We start from the raw sequence: 27236 nt of genomic DNA on the forward strand, positions 1-27236 counted from the left end.
ATAGCCTGAAGATGACCTTTTACAAGAAAGTGTTAAGGAGTATGAAGGGAGCAGGAGGGCACATACCCTGTGTCGTGTCTCTAATTGTCATCAAGACCCTTTATTCTCTTCTCTCCTTTTTGGATCTCAGCCAATTTGTAATTGTTCTTTTATGTTACAGCTTTATGTGTCTGTCCTATTGTTTATTTTCTCTTCCGTTCCTTTATGCCCCTATTTTAATTAGCGCTGTTTTGGTGTTGTATCTAATAAGGGCTTTCATTTACACATGTTTTAGATATTATAAATATAAGATCTAAAATTTCTAATGCCCCCAAATCATGATATTTCATGATTTTATTTTTATTTTTTCTAAATCACACACAATTCAGCTCTGAGACCTTACTTACCAGTGTCACCAAGAACATCAGACATTTTGGGGGGCACCTGGGTGGCTCAGTCATTTAAATGTCTAACTCTTGGTTTCAGCTCAGGCCATGATTTCAGAGTCATGAGATTGAGCCCTCCTCACTCTTGCTGGCTCTTGCTCTCTCTCTAAAATAAACAAATAAAATCTTAAAAAAAAGAACATCACTTTTTGGTGGAGGTCTTTCCCTGAAGACAAAAACTGTGGTCACTAGCCTTATTCTTGGCTAAAATGCTTCTTTTCTAGGGCTAGATTCAAATATCCTATACCTGAGCCTAGTGGGTTCTTCTGGCTGTTTCCACACACTTCCACATACTCCTCTCCACCATAAGGACCATTGCTTTTTTGGTTCCCAAAGTATAGTTCAAGCACAACTCTGCATCTCCAAATCCTATATCTTTTTTCCTATGTGTGTTCTGTACCTGCTCCTGAATCCTCATAATTTAGAGAATTTGAAAACAAAATAATACAAACATGAATAGCATATTCTAAACAGCATTTATAAATTGCATTCCATGGAAAACTACTTCTTCCCTTTATAGGTGTTATGCTTAAAAATGTTTATGAAATAAGTGCAGGAGACATTGAATTAAATTAATGTAAAGCAATTTTTTGATGGTAGCATTTCTTCTACCTTTTGGTATGGTAATATTACATTTGAAATCTCCAGGAGGAAAAAATAGTGATCATTTCCTGAAATTTCATGACTGCCAAATCCTTTTTATAAAATCAAACTTAAGTAGTATTACACAGAATCATCTTTGGGACTCCCTAAAATAGGATGATTGCATAATTTTGATATATAAGAATAATTGCACCTTTTTAAGGAACACATATGGTCTGTTACCTTGTTATTCAAAATCTGGTCTGAGGACCAGAACTGAGCAAGTCTCAAGGTAACTCCTATGCCTGTTAAACCCGAGGCATTCTTCTATAAACCCAGACTATTATTTACTGATGATATTTTAATTTGTGGGCAGTAAAAGTGTTTCCTTGGGGTACACCTGCTGGACCTATTTATCTAAGACGCTTTATTCTGAGGAGAGAAATGTTGATATACTTTCCCTCCTTATTTCTCATCTTCAGTAGAACTCACCCCAATGCATTCACTCACTTACTCACTCAGAGACTAACACACACACACTCATTTGGGGCTAGAAAGAAGTGAAAAATGGATCCAAGCTGGATTTCTTCCTTTTGGAGATGGGAAGGAAACGTGAGCCATGAGAACATCACAGAAGGCTGAGTTGGGGAACACATTTATGAAGTAAGTGACATAATTTCTGGATTTTAGTAGACTAGATAACTGATATTTTTTTAAACATAGATGATTGGTAGATGCATATGGTATGTTTTAATAACCAAGGTATTGCCAGTGATAGACGGTTGGCCAGACACCAACAAACCAAAATGATATCAGGAGGGCTGACCCAAATAAAAGAAACCAGAAATTATCATTTACGCATTTATACATTCATTTAAAATTATAGAACATCAGCCAGTGGAGTTTCACAGCTGTTTATATCACACTGGGAGAATGGCCAGTTGGCTAGTCATTTAGTCCATTGACAAGAAAAACCTTCATTATCTGTACTTTAAAATGATACCTGATGAGCCATAAACAGATATGTACTTGCAGCATGATTTGCCAACAGCATATCCAAATGAATGCAACACTTTAATTAAGTGTGGCATAAAAGCTGTTTTTTAAAAGTGACAGTCACCTTTAAAACTTGCTAACAAGGGGCACCTGGGTGGCTCAGCCGGTTAAGTGTCTGCTTTCGGCTCAGGTCATGATCCTGCGGTCTTGGGAACGAACCCCACATGGACTCCCTGCTCAGCAGGGAGCCTGCTTCTCCTTCTCCCCACTGCTTGTGCTCCCTCTCTTGCTATCTCCCTCTCTCTCAAATAAAATCTTTTAAAAAAATTGTTAACAATTTCCTGTTTCTGTGTTGAATAGTTCTGCAGTGCAGTATCTTATATGCCCCAATTTTTCTCTCTAGGCTGAGTGGACACTTGTGTAAATGATTTCTGGTGACAAACAGTTAAATATATAATTTCTGCATATGGTATTTACTAGTTGGTATTAAAATCTAATAGAGAAAAGGAGCTCCTGGTGACTCAGTTGTTAAGCATCTGACTCTTGATTTCGGCTCCAGTCTTGATCTCAGGGTCATGAGACTGAGTTCTATGTTGGGCTTGACTCAGCGTGAAGTCTGCTTGCCCCTCTCCCTCTGCTTCCCACCACCAACTCAGACACTCTCTCTCAAATAAATAAATAAATAAATAAATAAATAAATAAATAAATACATGAATACATAAATTCTTAAATATCTGATAGGAAAGAGCAGGACCATATTCAATAAAATTTGACTCACCAAAAGTCCAAAGCTAAAATATTGGTTGCTAAACTGACTGTAGCCAGAGTTTTTGAAATATATTCAATTATACGATTCTGTAATTCAACTCCTCTGCTAGCTGACTCTTTTCCACAGAATGGAAATAATAGTTATCATAGGAGCCCAGTGGCTAAAAGGATTTCTGTTTGGCATAAAGGCTGTTTGAGGGTGAGATATCTTTGTCAGCTTCTCCTCACTTTCTTTCTGCTGCAGGACATGAGCAATAAGGGCTGTGAACCATCCTATTTTGCTGCCCTCTAAACAGGGAACTGATATTGTCACTCAACCGTGAGAGAAGCAAGAAAAGAGAGAGGAACACTTACCAGTATTGCTATCTGATACTTTCTTTATCTGGAGGTTTGCCTCTAGGGATGTCAAATAAGTCAACTTCTTACTGGTTGATTTTTGAATGAGCCACTGACTTCTCCTTTCTCTAAGTGTTTTAGTCAGAATTGATTCAGAGGGACAGAAGGAGCTTTTGAAATGTGAAATCTAAATAATGCTGCTCTTCAGATGATTATTATATGCATAAGTATGTGCATTTGTATTTAAGGGGTATGTTAGGTCAGTGACAAGGGGTGAAAACAAGAATATAATCTGATAGCAGCTCAGAAAATATTTAATGTCACTTTACTTATTATTCCTCACCTTCTATTTCCCGTAAGAAAAATGAAAATTATGGCATTCACACCAGTCCTAATGAGGCCTAAGGGCAAGACAAACATGTATTTTCTGAGACCTTTGAAATACAATACATGAGCTGACAGCCTTCTCTCAAAAAAAAAAATTCCTGCTTGGAAGTTGAAAATTCAGTAAGCAGTGCATTTTGACTTTTTGAAATGGTGAGTTATAAAAATCAAGACTCTTTACCAAACTTTTCAAACACGTTGGACAGCTTCCCAGTGTATGCTCCCTGTTGGAAGAACAGGGGAGGCTAGTTGTACCTATGTACTCTCCATTCCCTCTGACCTGGCGACGTCTGCTCTTGCAATGCTGGAATGGCATTTTCTGGGTCATCTAATGTGCCCCTTCAAATTTGCTGAAATGTCAGCTCTTTGTTGAGGCTTCTCCAATGCAATCTTGCTTCCCTAGCCACCTTGTTGGGGAAACAGCTGGGCAATGTTGGCTTTATCCAAATGTGTCAAATTGAATATTGAATCAACAAGGTCTGTGAGTGTTTATTATTGAATTCCAGCAGATCTCACAGGATCTGATTGTGTAGCCAGGTTAGGGATACTTCACCCTCTTTACCTAGATTGAGGATGGAGAATTTTATGTCACTGCGTAATATGAACCAGAAGATTGTTGTGCACACCAGAACAAATCGTAGCCCCCTTGATATAGACAGTTTATTTTTTCCTGATGAAATGTACTACATATTCTGGGATTGCTCTACCTTTCTCCCTCCCAGTGGGGAGGAGAATGTCTAGCAGCATCATAAAACTCCTGCATAGGAAAAACAGAGCCTCTTTCTGGTGCATGATTGTCATTGTTTGCTTGCTCTGCTCTGAAAATATCTTCAATGTGGCAGAACTTTCTTATTCATATCAAACCATGAAGGAAGTTAGTGAAAAGTTCTTTGACTGAACAAATTATAGCAAATGTGCAAAAAAAAAAATCAGGCTTCATTACCCTGTTGTTCTATCAGAAACAAATATAGTTTTTATTAAAAAGTTTCTTGAGAGCTTATCCTGTTCCTAAGATTTTTTTTTTTAAATCAGTTGCTGCAATTCCCCCTGAATGTTGCTGGAAAAAAGTGGAGAAGATGAATCAGTGTATAAGGATACCCTCTCTTCCTTCCTTCCTTCCTTCCTTCCTTCCTTCCTTCCTTCCTTCCTTCCTTCCTTCCTTCCTTCCTTCTTTCCTTCCTTCCTTTTCTTTCTTCCTTTCTTGCTTCCTTCCTTTTATTCCTTCCTTCTTTCCTGTCTTCCTTCCTTCCCTCCTTGCTTCCTTCCTTTCTTTTCTTTCTTGGTTATGGATGCTCAGAAAATTCTTTATTTTTTATATATCTTCAAAGTCCAGTAATTCTACTAAGACATATACTGGTGCTCATCATTCTACATTAAATATTCTTCTCTGAGGCATAATATGCTTTTTCAATTTGCAAATTGACTCTTTTACTTCTAGAAAATATCATGACCTGAGCCAAAATCAAGAGTCAGACACTTAACCTGCTGAGCCACCCAATTGCCCAACCTCCTCTTTCTTAAGAGAGGCTTATGTGAGATCTTTTCCAGAATCACTAAAATAGAAGATTACCTTACTTTACACAGAACCATATTTTTGCTTTTCATCTGCTTTATCAGGGAGCCAAAGAGCTTTGGAAGTGATTTGCAGTATGCTTTTGGCAAATGATAAAACCTCTTGTCTCTCTTTTCTTTTCTTTTTTTAAGATTTTATTTATTTATTCGTAAGAGACACACAGAGGGGGGCGGGGGCAGAGACACAGGCAGAGGGAGAAGCAGGCTTCATGTTGGGACCCTGATGTGGGACTCGATCCCCGGTCTCCAGGATCACACCTGGGCTGAAGGCGGTGCTAAACTGCTGAGCCACCCGGGCTGCCCTCTTGTTTCTCTTTTCTCTCTTTTGCTCTATCATAGTGACAAACATTTTGACACCATTCTGCAAATTGTGAGAAATAAGCAGAAAGAAAAAACAGAGACACTGTGTGACACTGTCAGAAATCCCTGGACACTTCAAATTTTTGCTCGGCATGAAGGAATGTGTATTTATCTAATTTCACACTTGGATAGTAATCATTAATCCAGAATGAAAATGGACATTTTGCTTCTCAGGACTCCTCCTCCCTTTTAAAGTAGCTTAGTTTTTTATCACTTAAACAAAGAAAGACTATTTGGAAATTGTTTCTTGTACATCCTACTTATCCACAAGCACCATAATTAGCCCACATGAAATATGAAGCTATTTGCCTAGCTGACAAATGAAACTGCCTTTCATCACCTTATTTGACCTTGCTTCCATTGCTATTGATTTTCTACCACCTCTGGCATTTTTGTTTCTTGTGGATGTAGCTACTATGCTATTTCAGGTCTTCTAGATTTATAATTCAAAATATCAAGGTAAACAGCTTTGGTGTTTCCTTTACTTGGTGAGAATATGCATAGCCAGATGGTATGCAATATAGGCTAAGAGCTACCCTTTTCTGAGTGCTTATGTTTCTGACATTATCACATTTAACCCTATCCCTATCCTTAAATTAATTTCTATTTCTCAAATGAAAAGAATGATGTTTGCATCATTTCCCCCTAAATTCTGATTTGAAAAGTGTATACAGATTCAAACCTAGTTCAGCCACACATACTGTCTTTGCAATCAGTTAGATTCTATTTAAGAATGGTCTGTGGGCCCAATGTGGCTCATTTACCTAAGTCCTAAAGGGGCCATTTGGTGTTTCTTTTTTTTTTTTTTTTTAATTTTTTTTTAATGATAGTCACAGAGAGAGAGAGAGAGGCAGAGACATAGGCAGAGGGAGAAGCAGGCTCCATGCACCAGGAGCCCAATGTGGGATTCAATCCCGGGTCTCCAGGATCGCGCCCTGGGCCAAAGGCAGGCGCCAAACCGCTGCGCCACCCAGGGATCCCCACCATTTGGTGTTTCTTATCACATGCCCCCCTGCCACCACCTCGATACCTGTAGTCAGGCTCCTTCATTACTTGTTTCCATTTCCCCTATTTTAAAATGTTTCTCAATCCTAAAACCCACAAGAGGATCTTTTTATTTAGATTTTCATTGTTCACTTCTCCTGAGACTCATCTATCAACTTAAACAGTGACACACAAATTTTACTTTGTGATACTATTTAGGTGGCCTATATCTGCTCTTTCTTTTTTTCCTATGGCCCTTATTCTTCATATGTATTTTAGCTGCTGCTATACTTACAAGACTTTTCCTACCATATATTAAAGTCTTTGAGACCAGGGATTTAACCTTATATCTTGAACAGAGGAGTAGTCAATTAATCTTTGTTTAACATGAGACCAAAAGCTGGCAAAAGAGATCAGCAAAGTGAGTATAGAGTCAATCCATGACCCATTTTTCTGAATTGAGCACCTGTCTATACTTACTTTCTAAAGTAATATCTGCTATGTGTTTTGGAGGGGAAAGATAAATGAATCTATCACAGTTTTCAATGAGATTCAAGACTACGTGGGCAGTCAAATTCACATCACCTACTTCTCCATGAGTCCTTGTGATCTGCATTAAACTTCTGTTTAATATGCTGGCACCTGTTGTTTTCCTCTTTGCAAACAATAAGTCATTTCTCTTTTTCTTTCTACTTCCAACTCTTCATCCAGACCTTTTATAGTCACATAGAGGAAGTGAGAATAACTTCACATACTAAGTTTCGTGTTGGACATAAATACATTTTGATCAAATGTCCCTGCCACTGAAATGCCAAGGAAACTTTTGGGTGCCTTTGAACGTTCAGGGTCAGGCAATTGCAAGGACTGACTCACTTCCTGAGGGTGGTAGCACTGCATTCCAGCTGTACTAGTGACATATTCAGCTGAGGGCAGAAGTTCCTTTCGTCTCCTAAACAATCTGCCCAGAAAGTCATCCTTTTAAGCTTTGATGTAAAATGAATTCACAGGTCACCTTCAAATATATGCAGTTAAGTGAATCTCTACCCCAACCACCATCATAAACCTCAACTGATAAATTTGTTAGATGCCATCTTAGTGATTAAATAAAACCTATGTTTGTTCATACTACAGCACCTATGTGACCTGCTTTTCCTCACAATTCATTGCTGATAACTAATACAAAAGAGTTTTTTCTAATAAAGGAAAAAAGAAAGTCTTTCCTGCGCTTAAGACTGGAACTATAAATGTATTTGTGCACTATTTAAGAGAAATCAACTAATTCATTTCAACAACCATTTATTGAAAACCTAATATAAGTTACACACTGCACTGGGATCTGGGGTCACCAGTTCCCTGGCTTGAAGGAATTCACTGTATAATTGCAAAAGCGATGGCTTCAACATTAAAGCTCTCACACTTAAAGTCTTCTCACACTTTTTGCATGCCACGTTCATCTCCACTGTCCTGTGTATTATATTGTTCCTCTGGAAAGCTCCAGACTATCCCCATTCCCTCCCCCTCTTAAACCTCTAGAATTTATTAATTCACTCAATACATATTTATTAATCTAGCAACTAACCACAGGAAATAGAAACCTAGACAAAACAAGCATGGCTTTCCCTCTAAAAGAACTTTGGTTCTAGTGGGTGGAAACCTGTAATGAACTCACAAATTAATACAATTTCAGATAGTGCTATGAAAAAAAAAATGCTTAAGATAAAATAGATGGTAAGTGAATTGAGCAAAATTTAAAATGATGAAAGAACTTTCCTAGAAAGGTCACATTTGGGTTAAAACCTTGGCATTGGGAAGGGGCTGGCCATATGGAGATCTGGGATGAGAACTTTCTAGCCAGAAAGAACTTTGAGCATGAAGGCCTGAGTCAGGAACCAAGTTTAATTACCCAAGGGACAGAAAGATGGCCAGTGAAACTTAAAATATTAGGAAGTCATTCAGTAGAATGGAAAGCAGTAGAAGAAAAATTCTGAGAGGTAAGCAAGAGTAGTAGATCATGTAGGAACTTCTAAGCCATGGTAAGGATTGTGACTTACAGGTGTCCTGGAATACTACTGGAATGCTCGTAAGTGGTGGAAGGGTGGGAAATGTTATATGTTTTAAAACTATTACACTGGCTACTCTGTGAAGAATGGTTTCTAAAGAGTGAAGAGTAAGAAACAGTGGTGCCTGTTAGAAGGTTATTGTGAAAATTTGAGGGAATAGTGGTGTTTACTTAAACAAGTGGGATCTGGGCAGTCCAGGTGGCTCAGCAATTTAGTACCGCCTTCAGCCTAGGGTGTGATCCTGGAGACCCGGGATTGAGTCCCACGTCAGGTTCCCTGCATGGAGCCTGCTTCTCCCTCTGCCTGTGTCTCTGCCTCTCTCTCTCTCTCTCTTTCTCTCTCTCTCTCTCTCTCTCTCTCTCTCCTCTCTGTGTATTCTCATGAATGGATAAATAAAATCTTAAAAAAAAAAGTGGGATCATGGTGGAGATGGGGAGAAGACCTAGTTGTCTTGTATACTGCATGAACCCTTCCCTTATTGCTTAAACAACACTTTCTTTTCTGAACTCCCATAAACATTTCACTTATGTAAGACAATTTCATAATTTAATAACTACAATAAAGAGTCCTGATTATATATGATTCTTTAGTAATTCCACCAAGTGCTTTACAGACTTTGTATCTAATTTACACATAGCACTCTGAGGTAAGCAGTATTTTTATCCCCATTTTTGAAAAAGAGGAAGCTGAAGCTCGGATAGGTTAAGTAACTTGCAGCTAAGAGGTAATAGAACTGATATGTGAACCCAGCTGCGTTTTTCTTAATATTACGGGCTCTCCTATCTTATATTATCTTCTATTTTTTTTCTGTTTTGCCAGTTGTGTTAGACTTATCTTTCTAATTATATGTGTCATGCCTTCTTCTTGATTATACCAGATACAAAGTTATGAGGTATAAATATTTATTAAATTTGCCAACATTACTACAACCAAGAGATGTATATGGCAGATCTGATAACTGAGCTCTCCCAGGCACTATGAAGCCCTAGTTATAACTGTGGGGACACCAAGTATGAAATTGTGAAGGAATTTAGAAGAGAATCATAGGACTGGCAAGGGCTGTGGACTTACATGGAACCTCCAGAAACAGGCATTAAACTGGCTGAAGGGGAGATCATGAGGAATGAGTCAAAAGCATGTAGCAGTTGACTCAAGCATGTGACTGGACAGTAGAACTGGCTCCATGGGAATGACACCTACATGTTTAGAAAGGTTAGAGTGCTTCGTTCAATGCTCTGTTTTTTTACCATCTTGACATTCTTAATAACTTTCAATTAAGGGGCATCACATTTTCATTTTATGTTGGGCCCCACAAATTATGTTGCCTGTTCTGGTAGGCAGATAAAGTAATCCAAGAGAAATGCAGTAAAGATGCATTAGCATCTGTCAAAATCACCTCAGAAGCCTCAATACAAACACCTAGAAATGATAGAATTTTAAAAAGTAGATAAAACCATAAGTACTCTTTCAATATGATTGAGTTTTCCAAAATCATCAAGTATTATGCACTGAGAATAGACGATACAAAGCAAAACAAACCAGAACATGAAGTCATTGAGAGGGACTCACCTTACCAGGTATCAGTGTTTAAAGTAAATCTTTGGTAATTAAGTCAATGGAATTATCACAAGAAGAGAAAAACCAATAGATCCAAATAGAGCCCTGCATGCATATGAACACTTCAAATGCCTCAGCAGTGTTATTGTAAATCTATAAGGAAAAGATGGATCACTTAGAAACTGCTATTGGGAGTTAGTTATCCAAATTGGAAAAAAACAAACAAATCTCTACCTCACACCATATAATTAAAAAAAATCTATCTTGGTAGAGTAAAATCCTAAAGTAAAAGTTATGCTTCAGCATGATAGGGAAAATATAGGAGGCTATTTTTAAGGCGTCCAGCCAACTTTGGATATATCTATTTTAAAAATAAATAAACATAAATTTTAAAACTTTCAAATTTGGTGGCATTAAAATAAAAAATTTCTCTTAAAAAATTACATTAAACAAAATGAAATGACAAGCTATTGGCTGGAAGTGTTCAGAACATATAACAACAACAAAAGTACCAATTTCTTTCAAATAAACAATTTAGCATACAAAACACTAAAGATTATAAATACACATTCATAGGCTAGGAAACAAAATACTCTAAGAAATGTTGCTTAACTTCATTAGTAAAAAGGTACTAAGATAAATCACAAAAACTTGAATTTTCACTGAAAATTAATTTGCAGAACAATAGTACAGTATTAGGATAAGGCTTAAAAATTATAACTTTAATTTGTACAGCTGTATAATGATTAAATGCACATATTATATATGGTGAAGGCAAAAATTTGTCTGAGATCCTCATCAAATTCATGTTTAATCATTAAACAGTGCTTTTAAGCACTACCAATGTGAAGGATACTAAGATTCTGTGAGGCACACAATGATGATAAACATTCACCTCCTACCTTTGAGGCACATACAATCTTGCAGGAGAAATAGAGTGTGCATGCAAGTCACTAAGATGCATCTTAGAAAGCTTACAAGATCCGAAAACATGCAGATAAGATGCTTTATGATCCACAGCTGATTGAGTGGTTTAACACCCATCTTCCCCAATCCACTTATTACTAAACTTGGAAATACATCTAAATCCACTGATACCTTAAACATGCCATGCACTTGGCACTATGGGCAGTGCGGGTTGGGTGGAAAAAGATGTTGGGGAAATAGACAGTGGATGGTGCAAGGTGGACTGGGCAGGAACAAGAATTGGTTAACTTTACTGTGCCTCAGGCTTTAGCTACATGACTTACTAAGGTGACGATGATGACATTATATAACATATCAGTAGTATATAAACAGCATTCTGATAATTTGTATTATTATAATATTAACAACATTAGTGTAAGGTGAATGTTATTTTATCCAATTAACTGAGAGAGAAATGAAATCTCACTGTGGCTATGTTCCCCCAAGGTCACAGGCTCAGTGAATAGCAGATCTAAGATCCAAATCCCAGATGTAACAGATTCTTAAGATCTGTGACCATTCCTATAGTCATACTATCTTTTAAGAAACCGTATTATTTCTTATCTGGACTTCTTTGATTCTGAGATAAGATGTACGTTTAAAAAAATGTATTCTTATTTCCATTGATCATTTTTAATGCATGATCTCTAGGCTTTTCGTGTCTCAGATGAAGCTCCCATGTATATATAGGCGAAATCCTAGACATTGCACTAGAAGATACTGTCCCAATGTATAAAATACACTATTTAAAAATAGAGAAACATTGTATCATGGAAAATGACTTTTCTTTACCCTTTGTTTTTATTCAATAATTTCACTCTCTGAGTGTTTTGCTGTCATTTGGAAAAACAAAAACAATTACTTTGAGTATTTCATGACATTTCTTAGACATTTATTTAACAAATAGTTATTGAATGTTAGTTATGTACTAGGTCCTATTCTAAGTGCTGTGGCTGCAGCAGTGAACTAAGGACTCTGCCTTCATAGAGCTTTCACTCCAGTGAGGGGAAAGAGAATCTGGAAAAAAGTAATATAACTTCAAATAGGGATGCTTACTATGAAGAACAAGCAAGGAACAGAGTAGTCAGGGCTGGGAAGTGTGGAGATCATAAGGAAGGTACTTTCAGGTCCAGATGATACGACTAATTGAAAGAAATTTCTCTCTGACTTGGCATTTATGTGATCAGCCAAGTTGCTTGCCTTGCTCCATTCTTACTCAGGTTAATTAGTTGGGAGAGATTCTTGACAGACATACTGTCATGAATGTTTACATTCATTTATTACTCTTATTTTCAAGAGGAAAATGGGGATTAAATTTGTCAGATGAAGAAAGGTTAAGTGAAGTAACTTTTCATCTTTTTCAGAGGGGTGTTTTTTGTCTTGCTTTAGGTTCAATACAAATTTGAAAAGCATCTTCCTGGGTAATATGGAAGGGAAGTTTAGATCTGCCCTTGGAACCCAGATTTCTCAGTCAAAAAATCTCAGAGCCCCTTTTCTCCGAGACACAATGTGTAATTTCACGAAGGTTACTATAATTCTCATCTACCTCCTGGAGGAAATTCTTGACATCAGCTTGAAGGTGTTCTTATAAGAGACTCACTATAGAAACATTCATTTCTTTTCAGTGTGTTTAATTCCGTACTCTGACACTGGCTAGTTAAGTGACCTTGAGCAAATTGCTTTCTCTCACAAAACTTCTGATTCTCCCTGACAAATTCCCTTTTCTTCATCACTCAAACAGTTCTTGAAATCTCATCTCCCACAGGAAGCAGTTCTAATAAATTAGAGAAGAAATGATTAATTCCAATATGTCACTTCCATTGTGCTCTTCTTCTATTCTACGTACCTACTAAATGCACTTTCCCTCCCCCCCAGTTTATAGCTAATAAAAAGACACTTTGGCCTTAATTTCATTATTTATATAAAACCAGTTGCTTATGGTTATCATCCCAGCTGCATATTTACCTATTTCATAGGTTATATTCTAAAGTGTTTAAGTCCTACTTGCAGGTGTCAGCCCCATTGAAAATGGACATTACTTTCTATCTTCTAATTTTACCCAACAAAATAAGAGGAGTTTTTCCAGACCTATCTGAAAAATATCAGACGGCAGGTTGGGTGCCAGAAATATGGCCTAAAATAGAGATTTCTCTGAACATAGTGACTCAATATGGCTTTTATAACTGTATCCCCACTCTTAAGTCCAGTGTCCAGCGCTTGGTAAGTGCTCAATATTCTCTCGTCAAATGATGGGTGGTCATTTAGCACTGCCCTAAGAGACCAAGTACATTGATCCTAGGATCTAAAGCTTCCACAGAGTTCAGTCAAGGCTTTGACAGGAGAGCTGGAGTGAAGGGACAGAGATTCTGGAAATCCACCTTACTACCATCTCTGACACTAATTAGCTGAATGCTCTTGGGGAAATGACCTATCTTCTTTGACATTCAGGTGTGTTGAATGAGATGATCTCTAGAGTAACTTTTAGATATAATATTATAGTAGGAGTCCCTGATTCATTGATAATACCTGAAATAAACCAAAAATTTTCCTAAGGACTGTAAATAAATATTTATTGGCAATGCTGTGGTCAGAGGTAATGTCTGGGTGATTGTGGTCCTTCCAGATAGGTTATAATAGATGTTTGCAAGTGTATCAGGGAAGGGATCGTTTCCCTGAGCACCATGTCAGGCACAGCAGGATTCTAACACCAGACTTCCACCAGCTACAGGCCGTAGGTAATAAAAGTGTGATGCCTAGCTGGTAACTGAATCTTTTTTTGGCAAAGAATGTCAAAGAAGGCTATGCATGTAGGAAAGTACCAGAAAATACTATTTCTTCTAGTACTGCTGCTACAGCTTTGAGTATAATCTGCCTCATACTCAAGAGCATTGTAAGAATTAATGAGTGCAAAATGCTTTTGTGAAAGAAACTTCCTGAACCTGGTCCATGCCAGTGAAATGGGCTGACACTAAAGAACCCAAAGGTCCCCTAAGCAGCATGCTATGAGTATTAACATATGCATTACAGTGCATTAACATTAGGAGTGATTAAATTAACTATGACCTAAACATAACAATGGCTAAATCATCCTTACCAGACAGAGCAGAAAATTGCACACAGCTTTTTGGTATGGGGCAGTGAATAAGATCATAGCACCTCGGTGTCAGTGAGGCAGAGGCAGCACTAAATGAAGGCTGTTGGATTTACAAGATACCTTGGCTCATTTCCAGGGATCACTTCCCCTGCAATTAAACATCAAGAGGGCATTCATGTGCCCCATACCTACTCAAGGCTGCAGTTTTAATTTATCCCTTTTAAAGTCATATGTAGGAAAAGAGAACACTGTTGTCACACATGGACATATGGGCAACATCCATCCGGCTGAATAATAAATTGTGTCTTTTTCTTTACACTGCAAATCTCCAGTTTTGAGGGTCTCCCCACTGCTAACATAAGAGAGTGCAGAGAGATGACGAGGACAGAGTGGCTCCATCTGGAGTATCCTTCATGGGGATTACAGATAGCTCTGCAAATCATTAACACTGGGCATTCATTAGAGGAAAGAAAACTTCTGTGAGAACCAAGACCTAGCACATTGTGGTCCCAAGAGCTCCTTCTTGTTCAATGGCCTATACTAATCTTTGTCAGGGAAAAATAATCTTTTTTTGTTGTTGTTTGAATAATAAAGAACTCCTGAGTCACTCTCAGGGTGTCAAAAGCTCACTATGTGGTTTTTGTGTTCTTTGGCCACTGTGTCGCTCCCATGGACTCTTGTGATTTTGAATTTACCCTCACCTTTCTCATACTTGAGCTTTCTCTCCACCGGTCTCTCTGCTGTGAAACAAGAGCTTTGTACAGGCAAGTTTCTATGGAAGTTGCTGCTGCTTTAGTGGAAAGTGTTAGGAATAATGCTGCATTTTCCTGAAGGCTTCTAAAAACAAAACAACTAGTTGGTTTAACAATCACCTTTTCTGAGACTTTTGTGCATGATTAGGAATACAAGCATACTACTTAGAATCTGGGAACTCCCTTATTTCCTTTAGAAAAATAGAACAAAACAACATGTGTTTTTTTGCTGCTTCCTGAAAAACAGCTGCTTAATAAGAAATAAGCACAAACTGTGAGACTATTTCCCAAAGCCTGGCTATGTTTGGGTTTCAAAGTCCACAGTCCCAGGCGATGCTTCACTCTTGGATTTCAACTTTTCATGTGTTGTAATGGCAATTTGGCCTGTAGGACATAGTTACATATACTTATAAATTACAGTCCTCTGCTCTCACGCTGGTGAAGAATAAATTCTTAAAGGTAGAGACGTTGAGCAGTTGAGTCATGAACGTCAAGATGGTTCTCAGAATTACCTTCTATGTTATAAGAGTCTCTAAATACTGCTGTTTTATAATGTGACTTTCATAATATTTGTTACTGCTTTTGTTTTGGTTTTGATGGTTTATTTGAGTTTTAGCAATACTGATAATTTCCTGGGCATTCTGTCTAGAAAAGAAAAGATCTTTGGGGACAATGATGGATAAAATCTTCCTATTTCAAAACATGTGATAAATAACATTTCCTTGTGCGGAAAGCAAGTTGGAATTCTTTAGCAGATACTCATTTTACTCACACATCTCCTCCTTTCTCTATCTAGATGCCATCCATCTAGTTCTGGCTTTATGGGTATGTGACCAGTGTAGTCTGCTAAAAAAATAATTAAAGAAGGCAATTTAGGTTATACAAACAAACTTTATTTAAAACTTCACAAAGCAGTCAAGAAAATTGCAAAACAGGGCAGAAGGTGAGAAGCTTTTAGAGGGTATTGAATAGGGAACAAAGAAGTAAGTATGGAGCACAGAGCTGGCTTGGCTTTGGGGGATTGGCTGAGTAGATGACCAGATTGCCATTCTGGTCAAAGGGAGCATTTACAGTGTCACAAAAGCTATCGAAGTTCCAGCGTGCCAGTGTGGCACCCTACTTGGGAACAGTTCCATCTTGCGTCTAGAAACTTACTTCAGTGAGTCACCACAGGGTGCCAGATTCAGTAGGGCTTGTGGTTGGGGCATGATGCTTTGAAGTTTCTAACTTGGAATTGTTAATAAAGTTATCTTTGAATTTATGTTTTATGAATAAAGTCCAGTGGGGCAAGAAAGCATGTGTTGGGGGCTTGCAGCCTGAAGTAAACACAGGGCATACACTAAGAGACGTCTCTTTGAAGTCACTTCCTCTTGCCTGGGTGTTACCTGAGTACGGAGAATATATTTCCTTCTGTGATTTTTTAAATCTTTTATTCTGTATTCTGGCCAGAACTCATTCATTCCTAGTCTGTTTTATTGCAATTGCAAAGCAAGACAGTGATAGGAAGTTTTGGAAGCAGCTTAGATTAAAGTGCAATAGGGTGTGTGTGTGTGTGTGTGTGTGTGTGTGTGTGTGTGTATAGTTGATGTTGCAGTTACAGTTGTCACCTGGCCAGCATCTCCCCAGACGTCCCAGGAGGCAGAGATCCTGGTCATTGATCCTGAACAATGATATGACAGTTGGGTAGTGAAAGTATTAGTTGTCTTAATTGCTGCTTTCTCTAACTTACTGAGGTAGTGGCTCTGATTGGATAAGGTAAAAACAGACCTTTCTTCACATTGTTTTGGTGGAAATGAGTATATCGGCGTATGATGGTGCTAAGATTTGGGGATGAAAAAGGGGTGGAACAGCGTACCTTCTCTATCTCATTCATTTCATACTCTTCCCTAGAGTCACTTCCAGTCATTATACAGTGGCAAGTCCTAAGATGATGACGGGTTCTAAACTCTCAGCACACACAGGAAAGGTCTACAGATTTAAGGATACCAAATTTCTAATTTGATTTCTCTGTGTGGCTGGATAATCTTCAGCAAAGGGCAAGTGGAGCCCGTCTTTTATCATTTAATAAAATCTGTGGTAATTAACAACATAATGGTTATAAAAAGATTCAGGGATTTTAACACCCATAGTTTTCTTTTATATCTTCCAGGAGAGCACAAACTTCTCTTAGTCCACTTCCAAAGATTTTCTTCCCTAGATTTTATGTAATGAGAAAAAGGCTCCTTCTTTCTTTCACTACTACTGTTATACAATAGATGACACAGAGGTGTTACTCCATGAGATTAAAACTAGAACCAGGAGACAAAATAAGATGTATAGTGTACAGAATACACACATTTGCCCACTGTGCTTTAGTGATAGTTGTTGTCTGTGGACAAAGAACTGGGCTTCTTCTCATTTGCTGTGAGTGATCAAGGAAGAGGAGCCACTCCTCATCTGCCCCAATGGATGCCACACCCCATCACATGCCACGCACTGTGTTTCTTTGCCTATGATTGTTAATAAACCCATCAATACTGTTAAAGGGAGTAACCAATGAATTAATAAAAGAATAAGATTTGAGTCATAAAAAACATAGTATATTTTTTCATGAGAATTTAGCAAGGAGTTTTTTGTGGATCTAGTTTCTCTTTTTTAAGATTTTTATTTATTTATTTCAGAGAGAGAGAGAGAGAACAATCATGAATGAAGGGGAGGGGCAGAGGGAGAAGCAGACTCCCCACTCAGCAGGGAACCCAGCAGGGCTCAATCCTAGGACCCTGGAATCAAGACCTGAGCCAAAGGCAGGTACTTTAACCCACTGAGTCACCCAGGTGCTTAGTGGATCTAGTTTCTTGATATAAAAGAAACTTGATATAAAAAGAAATACTAATAAATCCAAAAGACACACAGGAAAAATCAAAGTCATTTTTAAGTACTATTCTCATTTAATAACCTTCCATATGGAACAATTCATTATTTTATGAATCATTGAAATGTCTTTTAAAAAGTCTATTTCTGGGATCCCTGGGTGGCGCAGCAGTTTAGCGCCTGCGTTTGGCCCAGGGCGCGATCCTGGAGACTCGGGATCGAATCCCACGTCGGGCTCCCGGTGCATGGAGCCTGCTTCTCCCTCTGCCTGTGTCTCTGCCTCTCTCTCTCTCTCTGTGTGACTATCATAAATAAATAAAAATTTAAAAAAAAAAAAAATAAAATAAAAAAAATAAAAAGTCTATTTCTAAAAAAAAAATAATAAAAGTCTATTTCTCTCTTTCTCTTTCTCTGTATTTATGTCTATATCTATTCTCAGCCACAGCCCCTGTGAACCATACACATTTAAAGTGAATGCAGCCACTTAGAATACCACGGACTAGAATGTGAGATGCAATGATTTCTGTTTATTCTGCTCTAAGCTCTTTTACCATTTGTTTTCTGTCCTTGTTAGTAGTTTTGGACCCATGTAAGACATGCCAGTAATGGTAACATACTTCTGAGAAGAAACAGGGAAAGTACTATGCAAGCTTGACTCTTGAAGCAACTTCAAGGAGGTCAGGGAAACACAGGGTAAAAGAGAGCGGAAAGGTAGAGATGGACATTATGAACGACACCTTAACAATCCCTGTGACAGAGGAGGACTGACCCACAATTACATGAGCTGGAGCTAGAAGAAACTAAGGCCTGAGGTCAATCAAGCCTTCAAGGAGTAAGAGAACCACAGTCACTGCCACCCTAAAATTCAAGAATTCAAATCTTTAAGAATTTTGCAATAAAAAAATCTGTCTTGTCCTCATCTAACTCAATATGTTTCTGTATTAGTCTGCATGGGCTAGCATAACAAAGTAACCATAGACAGGGTGGCTTAAAAAATAGAAATTTATTTTCTTCCCGTTCCAGAGGCCAGAAGTCTGACATCAGCATCCCAGCATATTTGGGTCCTAAAGAGAGCTAGCTGTCTTCCTTTAAAAAAAAAAATATTTTAAAGATTTTATTCATTCATGAGAGACAGAGACAGAGGGAGAGGGAGAAGCAGGCTTCATGCAGGGAGCCCCATGTGGGACTTGATCCCTGAACTAGGGTCACGGCCTGAGCCAAAGGCAGACACTCAACCGCTGAGCCACCCAGGCATCTTGAGAGCTGTCTTCCTGATGTGAAGACAGCCTCTCTCCTACTGTGTCCTTACATCATAGAGAGTGAGCTCTTCGTTGTCCCTTATTAGGGCACTGATCATATTAGAGCCCCACCCGTATGACCTTACTTAACTGTAACCACTTTCTTACTCCAAATGCAGTCTCATTGGAGGTTAAAGTTTCTAGATATGAATTTGGGGTGCGGCACAATTCAGCCCAAAGCAATTTCCTCTCTAGAAATTTTCCTCTGGTCTCCCAAGAATGTGTGCATATGCAGCTAGCTTGGCAGAGTCTTTGATAACTGACCTACCAAGAGTACCATAAGCAGAAACAGAATCCAGATGGATCTTCCTTATCTATATGGCGAATGTCCAATCGAGTCTTTTCATGTTTCATTACTCTAAAAGGACTTCTCCTCCTGCCTCTATCCTTTAATGTCCCTCGTGATTATATTGGACTTTCCCAGATAATTGAGAAAAATCTCCCAATTTAAAGTCACCTGATTAGAAACTTGAATTTTATCTGCAACCTTAACTCCCTCTTGCAATGTAACATAACATCTAAATGGTACCAAGGATGAGAATGCAGACATTTTGGGGAGACAAGTCTTCTGTTTTTCCTGACTATTGCAATGCTCATATAACTATATTAGAAGACATAATTTCTTGTACCTGTAATCTAACAAGGTAAGGGATAAGTAAATCAAATCATTAAGTTTGGAACCTGGATTTGACCTAAATAGTACTATACTCCTGGGAATTTTAATTTCTGGCTTCCTAGAAATGAGCCTTCTAAAATTGGATAATACTCAAATTAGATTATGGATACAAATTAAAGTGAATTTCATCAACGGCACACAATTCAATTGTACTCCAGTTTTCTTTAGCATTCAATCAGCTGACACTTGCAAATTTTCAAACAACTTGATAAAGAGGAACACATAAACTTTGAGATAGGCAAAACACTGAATCTGAAATTAATAGTGTATTCCAATTTCAAATTGAAAAATTTTAGGAAATGAGTATGAACAAAAAAACCCTTACATTTAATAATGGATTTTGAAATATAAAATTATTTCTGTTACTGTAATTGTACAATATGAGTTTTGCAAGTAATTAATATTCATTTCAGTTATATTTTATACAGAGAGAATATAAAAAAATACTATAATTTTACTTTCAGATCTCAGAAAATGCTTAAATATAAATTACTTGAAATAATAGTACACTGTTTTTCAAATAATATACAAATATATATCTTCATTTTAAGTAAGCTGTTTACTAAGTGCTTACTGTATGCAACATTTGGAGGGATATAAAATTTTATAGGATACAGACTCTTGGAATTTACATACCTGTAAAAGGAGAGGATGAAGAAGAATTTATATAAAATTTTACCTTTATATTGTCTATTACCATATGTTTTATTTTAATGCAATTAGTATAAAATGAAATACTTTTCCTATTTTTTATTTTTAAAAATGAAACTGCCATTATAAATCAATACAGTTTGGTTAATTGCACTAGGGTCTTCTTGAGAGAATGTAGTAGCTCCAGAAAACTCTGTTTTTGTTTCAATTATTTTAGTTGAATGAACATAGCTGATTTGTCCCTTTAGCTCCTATATATATATACACATGTTCACAATGATCATAAGTGAGAGTAAAAAATTAAATCACTGAGAAAGTCAGTACGTTTGCTCTATACACACACACGCGCGCACACACACACACACAACTTGTTACTTTGATAGCTCATGTCTTAAAAGAACCTAGAGAATAAAACCATGTTATGCAAATATTTCATATTTTCTCCCAGCATACAAATACTAAATAAATACTTGCTAAATGAATGAGCAAATAGTTCTCAATGAATTTATTCAATATATGAAAATCTTTAAGTTTGCAAAGAAGAGACAGCCTCACATAACATCCAATATTGGAATTTATTGAAAAGCTAAATGGGAGTTTAGGATTCAAAAATAATTTCACCTTTTCACTGTATGACCTCTGTGGGTCCTAGTGCTTCTATACGCGAATATAGCAAAGCTTCTATGGCATACTTGGCCACTATTCAGAACCATGATACATCCTGACTTTTCTTACCTACAGTTTTTCTTTTTCTTTTTGAATATTTATCCTGGAACATGTTAAGACACAACACTAGCTCTAAGGCTCTCATATCCCCATCAAACAGCTGCAGTAGTTATCAAGCATTGCCACTCCTGTCCCATTTTTGTTTTCATGCTACGGGCCCTTACTGTGCTGGGCGATTTTGAAGCAAATCCCAGCTATCATGTCATTTCATCCAAATATATTTATAGGTGTGTCACATTTGTAAATGACGAAGTGGATGTGACTTTTTGAGAGTGCCTGGCTAAATAAACATTGTTACTGTTTTCGATTGGGTAGCCTTTTATGCTTGATTTATAGGAATGCTTTATATATTCTCCGTATGAGTCCTTTGCTTTTATGTGTTTGTGCGTATACTTAAACAATATCCTTTCCCATTTATGAATTTGTCAAATTTTGAGTTTGTGTATGGTGTATTTTAATAAATAGAATCTCTCATTTTTGTTGTAATCATCTGATCAATACTTGTCTTTTATATAGTCAGTAGTTTTTCTGTCCCATAGAAGAAAGTGTCACCTGTACCACAGTCATAGATATGTTACTGTATGTTGGTATGGCCTAGATATTTTTGTCCTCCCAAATTCATGTGTTGAAATCCTGATGCCCAACATGATAGTATTAGAAGTTGGGACATTTGGAGATGCCTAAGTCAGTAGAGTAGAGCCCTCATGAAAGAGACCCCACAGAGTTCCTTAGCCTCTTCCACTGTGTGAGAATGCAGTAAAAAGTACAACCTGGAAGAGGGCCATTACCAAAATCTGACGAAGTTGGCACCCTGATCTTGGACTTCCAAACTCCAGAACTGTGAGCAGTAAATTCCTGTTGCTTGTAAGCCACCCGATCTGTGATATTTTGTTATAGCAGCCCCAATGGACAAAGACATATGTTATCTTCTAGGAACTTTATTTTTTAACTTTCACATTTGCTTTCAATCTAACAAGAATTTATACTTGTGTAATATAGAGGTGGGGAAGGGGATAAGATTCACTTTTTTTAAAAATATGGGCAATGAAGTGCCCCATCTATTTAAAAAGAATATCTTTCTTCACAAGGCAGTGACACCTTTGTCATTTATCAGGAGATTGTGTGTATATAGAGCTGAATCAATATTAGAGTATTTTAATTACTGCAGCTTTATATCTAGTAGTAAACTCTAGAAATTTTCTTTTAGTTTGTTTTGACTTGGTCATTTGCATTTACACATGCATTTTAGAATATACTTGACAAATTCCACCAGAATTAAAAAACAAAAAGTTTACTAATCTTTTTATTAGAATTGCACTGAAACGATATCAGTTTAAAAAAGATTATCCTTATACTAGTGAATCTTCTAATCCAAGAACACCATATATCCTTCCATTTATTTAATTTATTTCAATAATGTCTTGTAGTATTCTAGTAGAGATTTCCTCCGAGGAAATAGAACGTAATTCATTAGTTTACTCCTACTGTTTTTTATTGTTTTATTTGTAGCAGGTGTGATTTTTTTTAAAAAATTCATTTTCTATTTACTGCTGGTAGATAGAAATACAATTGACACTTGGGCTTTAATTTTGTATCTTGTGACTGACCTTCCTTCCATTCTTTCTCCCTCCCTCCCTCCATTTCCCCTCCCTCTTTCTTTTCTGCTCTTCTTTTCTTTCTTTTCTTTTTTTCTTTCTTTCTTTCTTTTCTTTCTTTCTTTTCTTTCTTTCTTTCTTTCTTTCTTTCTTTCTTTCTTTCTTTCTTTCTTTCTTTCTTTCTTTCTTTCTTTTCCCCTTCCTTCCTTCCTTCCTTCCTTCCTTCCTTCCTTCCTTCCTTCCTTCCTTCCTCCCTTCCTTCCTTCCTTCGGTTTTATCTAAATTCCAGTTCGTTGACATAATAGCATAATACTAGTTTCAGAAGTAGAATTTTGTGATTCATCACTTACATAAAACACCCAGTGCAGGTCCTTAATACCCATCACTCATTCAACCCATCACCTTGCCCACCTCCCTTCCAGCAACCCTAAGCATTTTCTCTATAGTTAAATGCCTGTTTTATGGTTTGCCTATACTCAGTCTGCTTATTAATTCTGATATTTATCTGTAGACTCTTTTTAAATTTTCTAATTTATAAATAATTATAGTTTTATTTTTCCTTCCAAAACCATATATTTTTTTAATTTATTTTCCTTTCCCTGGAAAGTCCAGTACAAGGTTGAATAAAAGTGATGACACTAGCATCTTATTAGTCTTGTTCTCAGTCTCAGTAGGGAAGTTAAATATCACTATTAACTTTGATGTGTGTTGGAGGGTCTGTATAGAAGTTCCTTATCAGAGTAAAAAAATTATTCCTTTTATATCATGAATGGATTATTGACATGATCAATGATGACTTTTCTTCTTTCTGTTAATGTGGTGAGTTATATTGGTTTTCCAATGTTAACCAATTTGGCATTCATGAAATAAGCATAGCTTGGTCAGTGTACAGTCATTATATATATGAAAAAATGTGGTTTCCTAATATGTTGTTTAGAATCTTTGCATATAGGTCTTGCATCTGTGTTTATAGTACAGATTGTTCAGTAATGCTTTTTTTTTTTTTTTACATTGTAATGACTGTTTCAACTTTTGATACCAAGTTTATTCTGGGCTTCTATAATGAATTAGAAAATATGTTTTTTCTCTCTTTTGGGACACTTTGTGTAATTCTTTTTTTCTTTAGTAAGTCTTTGGATGAACATTAATGAAATTGTCTAAGTCTAAGGTTTTCTTTGTGGAAAGATCTATAGCCAAGGATCATATTACTAGATATGAGATTATTTAGATTTTTTTTATTTCTATTGGATTCTATTGGATTCTGTTTTGCTAGGCTTTTCCACTTCATCTCTATTTTCAAGTTAACTGGCACAAAAGTTCAAGTTAACTGGCACAAAAGTTCATCACATCTACTTATTATTTTAATAAGTTTAGGATCTCTAATTTGATGTTTCATTTTTCATTACTGATACTAGGAAGTTATTCCTTCCTTTTAATTTTTCCTTAATAAACCATAATAGCAGTGTATCATTTTTATTAGTGTTGTCAAATGACCCAAATTTAGTGGTGTTACTTTTTTTAATGTATGTGTTTTCTATTTAATTCATGCCTTTCTTCTTTTCTTCTTTTTGTTATCTGTATGTTACTTTCTTTGGGTTTAATTTTCTGTTCCTCTGTTAATTCCTTGAGAGGAAATTTTAGATCATTATATATCATATTTTTTCCTTTTCTACTTTATGCATTTGATTCTGTAGATGTCCTCTCAAGCATATCTTTTGCTGTATCCCACAGGTTTTCATATATTTTGTTTTCATTATCACTTAATTCAAATTGATTTCTGATTCCCATTGTGATATCAAAGAAAATGCTTTGAAATGATTTTAAAGCTCAAAAAATTTTGTGCCTTACTTTAAGATTCAACATACTATCATTTGAAGAAAAAAATTTTAAAGATTTTATTTATTTATTCATAAGAGACACACAGAGAGAGAGACAGAGACATAGGCAGAAGGAGAAGCAGAGGGAGAAGCAGGCTCCATGCAGGGAGCCGACGTTGGACTTGATCCTGGGTCTCCAGGATCAGGCCCTGGGCTGAAGGTGGAGCTAACCTCTGAGCCACCCAGGCTGCCCTGAAGAAAATGTTTATTCAATAATGGTTGGATTTAGTGTTCTTTATATGACAATTAGGTTAATACCATTAATCTCGTTTAGGTCTTCTATATCTTTTCTAATGTTCTTGTTTGTATATACCGTTAGCTATGAAGAGAGGTTGTTTTAAAGTCTCTCATATGTGACATGGATTTTCTATGTTTTCTTTCCATTTTTGCTTCCTGTACTTTGGAGCTCTGTTATAGGAACATGGATTGTACATTGTAATATCTTCCTTGTGGGTTGACCTTTTTATTATCATGAGATGTATCTTTTTATTTTTTATAAGTCTTCTGGACTTTGTATTTTTTATGTCTTCTGGACTTTTTATTTTTTATAAGTCTACTTTGGTGTTAGTATAGCTTCACCAGTTTTATTTTGCTCAGCATTTGAATGATATGTCCCTTTCTAATTTCAGCCTCTTTTATATTTATATTTAACATGTGTTCTTATAATTTTTAAGGCATGTTCTTATATTTAATGGGTATCTCTTATAAGCAATATATAGTTGGATTTTAAAAATGAAATTATAGATATATTTAGGCTTCTAGTTACCATATGGTGATTTGTTTTCTGTTTTTCCATATTTTTAATAGTGCTTTTTATTCTTCATTTTGCCTGTTTTCAAAATCAACTTTTTATTATGTGACTTTTCCCCAAAGGGAAAAGTTAAAGGGAAACTTACTTAAACACTCTTTACAATGCTCTTCGTTATAAAGAATATAGAATGCATATTTGAATTAGTATAATTATAATTACAAAATCTAATATAAAATAAATTACATATATTTAAATAACTATAAAAAGTCAAGTGTAATATAAAAATCATACTTTTTCTATTTTTATTGAAATGTTTAAATGTTAACTTTCTATATGTTGCTGCAGTCTTTTGAATAAATTATTTACTTCCTTATAGAATTTCCTTCAGTTAAGAATTTTATTGATTGAACCCTGTATTATCATTTAATATGTTCCACTATTCCCTGTGCTTTATTTCAATTAGTAATTGGGTTTAGAGGCTTGATCTGCTCCAGGCTTGATTTTTGTTTTACTTAGTACACCTCATAGATGGTGTTGTATATTTCCATTAGATGGTACTTCATGTGCAATTGTCTCTCTTTTAGTGATCTCTTTTAGTGATATGAGTGATCATTGGAGTAATTTCAGTTATGATGATATGTAGAAAATAAAAAGAAATAGGAAACTTCAAATTATAGGAGAATTTCAAATATAACAAGTTATAAAATCCAACATATACAAATTAATAGCCTTTGCATATACAAACAGGTATCAATAAGATGATATAATGGAAGCAAAAAGATTACACTGCTATAGAAATAAATAGAAAAAATAAGTATATATAAAATATCCAAATGAAACTTAACAAAACATAAAAGTTTTGATGTGAACGAGCAATAATGTTCTATGTTCTTAAGGAGTCTCAACATCATAAAGATATCAGCATCCTTCAGCAAAACTAAAACACAGCCTACAGAATGGGAGGAGATATTTGCAAATGACATATTTGATAAAGGGTTAATATCCAAGATACATAAAAAAACTTATAAAAGTCAACACTCAGAACACAAATAATCTAATTTTAAAATGGGCAGAATACATGAATAGACATTTGTCTGAAGAAGCATCTAGATGGCCAGCAGACACATGAAAAAATGCTCAGCATTACTCATCATCAGTGAAATATAAATCAAAACTACAGTAAGATATCACCTCACAACCTGTCAGAATGGCTAAAATTAACAACACAGAAACCAACAAGTTTTGATGAGGATGTGTAGAAAGGGAAAGCCTCTTGCACTGGTGACAGGAATGTAAACCTGTGCAGACACTCTGGAAAACAGTATAGAAGTTCCTCAAAAAGTTAAAAATAGAACTACCTTATGACCCAGCAATTGCACTACTAAGTATTTGCCTGAAGAATACAAAAGGACTAACTCAAAAGGATACATGCACCTTGATATTTATAGTAGCATTATCAACAATAGACAAATTATGGAAAAAGCCCAAATACCTATCAACTGATGGAGAGATAAGGAAGAAATAGCATAAATATACCATGGAATATTACTCAGCCATAGGAAATACTGAAATCTTGCCATTTGCAATTCCATGAATGGAGCTAGAGAGTATTATGCAGGTGAAGTAAGTTAGAGGAAGACAAATACTATATGATTTAACTCATATGTGGAATTTCAGAAACAAAACAAACAATGACAAGGGAAAAAAGAGGGAGGCAAATCAAGAAACATGCTCTTATTTACAGAGAACAAACTAATGGTTACTAGAGGGGAGATGGGTGGGGGGATGAGTGAAATAGATGATGGGGGGTAAGGGGTGCACTTGTTGTGATGAACACCAGGTGATATGTGGAAGTGTTGAATCACTATACTGTACGCCTGAAACTAATTTTGCACTGCTTATTAACTAACTGGAACTTAAATAAAAAACTATAAAAATAAATCAAATAAATTTTTAAAAATATCAATATCCTTTTG

At 36.2% G+C, this 27236-nt stretch overlaps 1 long non-coding RNA gene across 19 annotated transcripts in view; it reads left to right on the top strand.

The window, feature by feature from the left end:
- Positions 1-27236, top strand: part of LOC112678721 (uncharacterized) — a 290591-nt gene that overhangs the window by 1595 nt on the left and 261760 nt on the right. For 17 of the 19 annotated variants that reach the window (XR_007408007.1, XR_007408008.1, XR_003147782.3 and 14 more), the window contains exon 2: positions 1562-1670. This is a non-coding gene — a long non-coding RNA (uncharacterized LOC112678721). Of the gene's footprint in view, positions 1-1561; positions 1671-2193; positions 2306-17496; positions 17644-27236 lie in introns of those variants that run through there. The other 2 variants (XR_003147806.3, XR_003147824.3) reach the window with 2 other exon arrangements.

This window comes from Canis lupus, chromosome 33 (genome assembly GCF_003254725.2).
Source record: "Canis lupus dingo isolate Sandy chromosome 33, ASM325472v2, whole genome shotgun sequence".
In the NCBI taxonomy this organism is placed as follows: domain Eukaryota; kingdom Metazoa; phylum Chordata; class Mammalia; order Carnivora; family Canidae; genus Canis; species Canis lupus.